Source organism: Parus major, unplaced genomic scaffold, assembly GCF_001522545.3.
Source record: "Parus major isolate Abel unplaced genomic scaffold, Parus_major1.1 Scaffold370, whole genome shotgun sequence".
NCBI classification, from domain to species: domain Eukaryota; kingdom Metazoa; phylum Chordata; class Aves; order Passeriformes; family Paridae; genus Parus; species Parus major.
In genome coordinates this window covers 50,051-56,739 of record NW_015379294.1, presented here as the reverse complement: position 1 = coordinate 56,739, position 6,689 = coordinate 50,051, and the positions used below count along the sequence as shown (strand labels likewise).

General features: G+C 45.4%; 1 long non-coding RNA gene across 1 annotated transcript; it reads left to right on the top strand.

The window, feature by feature from the left end:
- The first annotated feature begins 6 nt into the window (after window positions 1-6).
- On the top strand, window positions 7-3,197 carry LOC107198911. The gene is made up of 3 exons (XR_001519136.3): window positions 7-298; window positions 1,559-1,752; window positions 2,859-3,197. It is a non-coding gene; the product is annotated as an uncharacterized LOC107198911 (long non-coding RNA).
- The last annotated feature ends 3,492 nt before the right edge of the window (window positions 3,198-6,689 follow it).

The following is a 6,689-nucleotide window of genomic DNA, read 5'->3' as shown; positions in this document are numbered from 1 at the left end:
GTGCGGGGAGGGCTTGTTGCCCCAGCTCACGTACAAAACAGATCGGGGTATGGAGGGGCTTCCCACCCCGCCTCACGTACAAAACAAAGCACTTCAACCTAAACTTATATACTGTATGCTTATACATATTCATTCATGTTTGCCATATGTTTCCTCCTATTTCTGATTTTTCTGACTTTACGTCACTTTTTTTCACGACACATGCGTCACTTGTTGTTAGGGGGTCTTCAGTCTTCTTTTGGTGGTCTTTTGGTGAAGGCTTCTCCTCTTCCTCGTTGTCCTTTGGATAACCTTTCAGGTTTGTGCATGTGTACTAAGCGTTGTGTTATGTAAGTCTACTCATTAGTCTGATATTCACTGGTTTTTAGGCCCGATGCCTAAAGTCATTCTAATTTTGTCCATCTCAAGGCCATTTTCGTCCTGGAACACCACTTATCTTCCAAACTACATCCTGTACCTCAATTTTAACATGTAATATCTGTAAAGGGGTGCATCTGCCTTGTAACACTGATTCTTTTGGTTGCTTATAATAATAACTTTCCAAATAGTTACAATTTAGTTAGCAGGAATCAATTCCATTTATTACATGAGCTTCCCTGACAGGTGGAGATCAAATCCTGCGAGGTAAAGAAGAGTTTGAGAGGACTTTGGGGACCTAGGGTATACACTCCTATACCTGCCCGCCCCACCCCCCCCCCAAAAAAACAAAACCCTAGAGACCCTCTCCATCCTCTACAGCCTCCCCATTAGATCCCAAAGACCCTTAAGAGTCCCCTCAAAACACTCTCTAGCCCCCTGCTCCCCTGAACACCTTATAAATCCTCAGGACCCTCCCAAACCTCCCTCTAAAACCCCTTGAGGCCCTTTGAAATAACCCATAGGTCTGCCCAAATCCCCAGCACTTCCATGCACCCTGCAAAAGGGCTACCCCAGGTGGCTCCACTAGTCATGGATTGCCTGAGCCACTTTTTGGGCTGATATGTATGTAGGTATAAATCTAATAGAGATATAAAATATGAAATAGAAAGGGGCCTCTGGGAGAGCTGGGGAGGGTCTTTGTTAGGGGATAGTATAGAGAGTGAGGGTTTTCACCTGCCAGAGGGCAGGGTTAGATTGGATATTGGGAAGAAATTCCTCCCTGTGAGAGTGGTGAGACCCTGGCACAGGTTGTCCAGAGAAGCTGCAGCTGTTCTATCCCTGAAAGTGTCTAAGGCCAGGTTGGACAGGGCTTGAAGCAACCTGGTGTAGTGGAAGATGTCCCTGCCCATGGCGGGAGGTGGATCAAGATGACCTTTGAAGTCCCTTCCAACCCAAACCAGCCTGGGATTCTAAAAGTGGGGGAGCTTTGGGGTGGGTGACCTTGCCTGACCCCAGGTGCCCCCCAGGCTGCTCCATCATTCACGCTTCAGGAAGATGAAAAAGCTCTTGGGGGAGATGGGTTGGGGAGGGGGGGGTGTCCGTCAGGAACTGCTCCAGGTCCCTTTCCATAGGGCAAGTCCCTCAGGTGGAGGCACTTGGGGCACAGAGGCGACACTTGCCTCACTCTGCTCTTCTCCAGGGCTGCAGGGGAATCTCTGCTCTGGCACCTGCAGCTTCTCCTCACCTGGGGAGCTGCTCAAGGAGGAGGCACAACAGCAGTGAAAGGGACTTGGGACCAAAGGAGGCATCAGCAGAGCAAGAAACATTTCCCAAGCTGTTAGCAGCTTCAGCACCCATTCCACTCTGTCAATGGAACTCAAAACAGGAAATCAGGTGGGTTTGGTTTGAACAAGAAAGTGAATTTAAGAATAAATTGTGGATTTACTCCTGTGTCAGGGTATTCTCTGGAACATGGATTTGCTGCTTTAAAATGTTATTTTACTTTCCATAATTTGTCTGGGCTGTGTTATGCAAGAGGTCAGTGTTTCACCTTTTATAAATAAAGAGGTAATGGTGATGATGCTACTTATTTAGGCTCCCTTGCAGCAGATCTGCAATGCAGGTACTTTGCTCTCAAAACTTCAGCTTGTGCAGAATTTACCCTTCCCTTGCTCATAATTTTCCTTTGCTGGACTACTCACAGCAAAGCACAGACTGCTACTACAGCAGCCATCACCTGAAAAGGAGAGGCTTCCTCCACCCTTAGTGTGGGGGGATTTACTCGACCCTTAGTAAGTGCCCCAGGAAAGCTGAGACCCTTGTGCCCTACCTGATGCCTGTCCGATGTCTGTCAGCATCCTATTAGGTGAACCCTGCACTGAGCCACCCTGCTCAAACAAGGGTTGTTCTGCTGAGTCAGGGAAACATCAACAGCACAAGGGAGAGCCCTCAGCAGCCCTTCCTCTTTATTGGAGTGTGTTCCCTGCTGCTGGCAACTGCCAGCACCCAGGAAGGATTCACATTGACAGTTAATGGAATAACTCTGGTTATTAATATAAAATTGTGACAGGTTCAGGTTTGAGGGTTGTTGGTGATAGTGCCTGACTGCAAAAATATACTTGAAGGAATATACCTACAAGCTTTAATCCTTAAGAAAACGTTCAGCACGCAGAGTATGATTCTTACCCAACAGGCATCCCACTGCGGGATAAGACAGGTTCAGCCTCTTGACTGATCCCAGCAGTTATGATTGAGTCTTCCCCAACTTTTACTCCATCCTTGACTTACTCTTATACAATTTCTTTGTGTTTAGTTGGAGCTTGAGTAACACAAGGCGATACATACCTGTGTTTCTGTTGGGTGTAAAATCCTCTCAGCTTTTAAAGATAAAAGAGCACAGAGCTTGTGCCCAGTAAGGAGAGAGTTGTACCTTGAGGGTGGGCACCTTTGGGATGGAGGTGTGTGTTAATATTATTATTATTATGCTTTAATGAATCAAGTTCATCTAAGGAGAGGGATTTCGCCCCAGTTGCTGGCTCTGCAGCAGGACATCTGTTCCTGTCTCACCTGGCTGATGTGTGGAATGTGGTTTATCAGCTGCAAAGCACCATCAAGTTCCCATCCCTGCAAGGATTTCCACAGAGGCCGGCTGTGGTGTCTCCACTCTGTCCCACCCTCCATCCCATCCCCTTCAGCAGGTGTGTGTGTGGATGGGAAATCATTTTGGAATAGTTTTCAAGTCCTGCCAACTGCATTCCATCCAGGGAGCAGCAGCTATGATTTACTCTATAATTTCCATACAGTTTTAACTCCTATTAAAATGCCAATATAACTCCTCAGTTTCCTCTGATTGTATCTTCAGTTACCTGTCCACAGAGTCTCCAGTCATTTTCCCGCATAATGTACCCTGTTGGAGTCAGAGGCACAGAAAATATTCCCTTATTTGTGCTGACAGGCTCTGACACCCAAGAAGACACTGAGTTCAACTTCAAGCCATGGAGAAAGCTTCTAGAACTAAGTAGAGAAACTGAGAATGTGAGTGTGTATGTTAGATAGAATTGTATTTAATCACTGGATGAAAAAGTTGGAGTTTGGAGTTTTAGTTGTATTAATATGTGAGATACAAGATGGAGGATTTGGGGCATTGCCTCTTTTTCTTGTTCTTCATCTTCTTCTTCTTCTTCTAAGGGTTTTTGGGTAATAATGAATGATTGGATGAAAGAATCCGCATTGCAGCACACAGGCTTTGGGTCATTGGGTGACTAAAGAAAATAAGCTAGCTAGCATTTGATTATTGGGTGAATGGACACATAAAAGGCCATGGAGAGATTCTTCATCTCTCCACTTTGCACCTTGCTACCCTAGTGTATATAGCTCCTTGTTCTCTGTAAATACGTAACATAGGTAAGGAAAGAATAAACAACTGAGCCTGAACACAAGAAATCAGGTTTCTCTCTCGTCAGCCTCGGTCCTGGGGGAAAGAACCAAGCCACCAATGTTGCACTCCGACAGTACTCCATGACTATAGTCACTCAAACTTCACAATACCTAGTGTTTGAGCATATTTCCCATATGCTTTGGGACTGTGTGGATGGTTTAATACAGTTGTAGCTCATGGGTTGTTTAGTATTATTGGAGGTAGTCAGTAAGTTAATTGTTTCATAATCATCCAAACTTTTAACATACAATGCAATTATTAGAACAAAAAGGTAAGGGGTTACTTTTAATAAAATGCCAGCAGGGTGAAGCATTCAACTGAAAATTCCAGCGGCCCCCTCACCACCCCTCAGAGGCGAGGAAGAAAGAGGAATTGTGCGCCTTTTTTCCTTCTTAAATACGTCATCACAGAGGCATTGCTAAATTCTCTAATTGGGCCAGCCAGTATGTCAGTTGTCAGAATCTTTAGGGATTGGTAATGCTGGATATAGTAGAAGTTTTGAGGAGCTTCTCTCTCAGAAGCAGCCTCCGCCCCCACTAAAAGCCAAGTTGTGTTAACCTAACACATCCTTCAACCTTGGACCCTGAGAAAAGTTGAAGAAACCTCTCGAGAAGCCAGATTCAAACTGTGAAGTTTCTTGTAGTTCTAATGGGTCCCACTGAGGGACACTACTGAGAAAACATCCCAGAGCACAAAGCTGGAGGCAGTGGTGGCAGGTCACACAGTCACAGAATCACTGAGTCATTAAGGTTGGAAAAGACCTTCAAGATAATCTAGTACAACGGCCAACCCAACACCACCATAATCACCATATCCCCAAGTGCCACATGCAGGTACCCCTTGAACTCCACCACCTCCTTGGGCAAACTTTTTCGGTGACTGAACACTAACAGTAACATTGTTTTCTAATATCTGATTTGAACCTCCCCTGGCCCAACTTAAAGCCATTTCCTCTTGTCCTCTCCAACTTGAGACAGGGCAGAAGAGACTGAAGACCACCTGACTAAAACTTCTCTTCAGGCAGTTGTAGAGCGCAGTGAGGTTCCTTTTGAGCTTTCTCTTCTCCAGACTAAGAAACCCCTTAGCTGTTCCTGGCAAGATGTGTTTTTTAGAGCCTTTCCCAGCTCCACTGCCTTCTCTGGACTCGCTCCAGCTCCTCAATGTCTCTCTTACAGAGCTTCTTGCCAGAACTGGACACAGGACTTGCCAGAACTGGACACAGGACTTGACACCTCAGTAGTCCCAGTGCAGAGGGACAGTCACTGCTGGCTGATCCAGGCCAGGTGCCACTGGCCTTCTTGTCCAGCTGGCAAAAAAAATCCATCTGGCTCAAATCCAGCTGGCTGCCAACCAGAACCCCAAATTCCTTCCCACTGAGCAGCTCTCAAGCCACTCCTTCCCCAAGTCTGGAGCATTCCGTGGGGTTGTTGTGACCCAAGGACAGGACTTGGCACTTGGCCTTCTTGACCCTCACACCATTGTCTTCAGCCCATTCATCCATCCTGTCCTGATCCCTCTGCAGAGCCTTTCCTGCTCTCCAGCAGACCCACACTCCCACACAAGTTGGTGTCATTTGTGAACTTAGCGTGACTTCCGCTTGATCCCCTCATCAATAAAGATGTTAAACAGGACTGGACCCAACCCAACACTGACCCCTGGGGTCACCCACAAGTAATGGGCTATTATGGATAGAGTGGAAGCTTCAGACAAGCCCTGTCTTAGGCTAAGATTTTTGGATAGAGCTTGAATTGGGTGGCCTGCACCTAAACCACTCTAGCTCACAAATTCTAAGAGTGGCAGATCAGGTCTATTGTATAATGAGTTATTTATTGAATAGACAGGAGATAACAGACAAAAGGTCTTGAACAGAGTTACTTACTACACAGTATAAAACAGCTACTAGTGAAACAGTGCACAACACTAAGGTACCTATATTAAAGCTAGGAAAGAAACAGTATCGATTAAGAGTCAATGTAACTTACCACCAAACTGGCAAGAGAGTGCAGAGTCCTTTCACTCAACTTTTGGGAGAGTAACCACAAAACCAGCATCCCAACTTTGGGGGAAAAGCCCCACACATTTCCAGGGAATGTGCAGAATATGTCTGCTTTGTGAAAATTTGGTGTAACTTTAATAGATTGTGAAGTAAAGTGTCTGTTAGAAATTCCAGCTTATCTTTCCACAATCTTGCTTCCACAGCAAGATGTTTATTGTCAGCTAGAAGTGTCACTTCCATGGCATCCGAATAACCATGAGACAAGCGGTCTTAAGCAATTTATTTCACCAATTGGGAAGCTCTTGTGGGTGTAAGAGCCAACAGAGAGATGGGGACTTCAGATGGCTTTTCTTTCTAATGCTGTTTATTCTATAGCTTAGATTACAGCAGGGGGTCGTGGGTCAGCCTACGGCTGCTGGCAACAGGCAAGCCCTGTGTCCTGAAGCCCACTTAATTCTGGTTACAGTGCCAGATATCTCTTTCTTTTTCTGTGCATATTATTACATAACAACCAATCAGCATCATACACAATACCTTTACATGTACATATATCCTATCAAAACTGCTAAAATTACCATACTATGTTAGTGACTAACTAATCATCTGAGTTAGTAATTACATGTTAAACTTTGAAACTTGTTTTGCAGTGGAAAATTCTTTTTGCTTTGGTGGAAAATATCTTTCTGTCTGTCTGTGCTTCTTTACTTGGTAGTATCCTGGTTTAGGGCAAATTTGGGAGAAAACCTCCAGTGGGGCTCCCCCCCGGGAAGCAAACCCACGTGGCTCTTTTCCCCCACCCCCCAACCGGTTTGGGAAGAGATTTCTCTGAGAGAAGTGGAAAAAACCTGTTTATTTCACAGGCACAGCACTACCCAGCACAAAAATGAATGATATCAA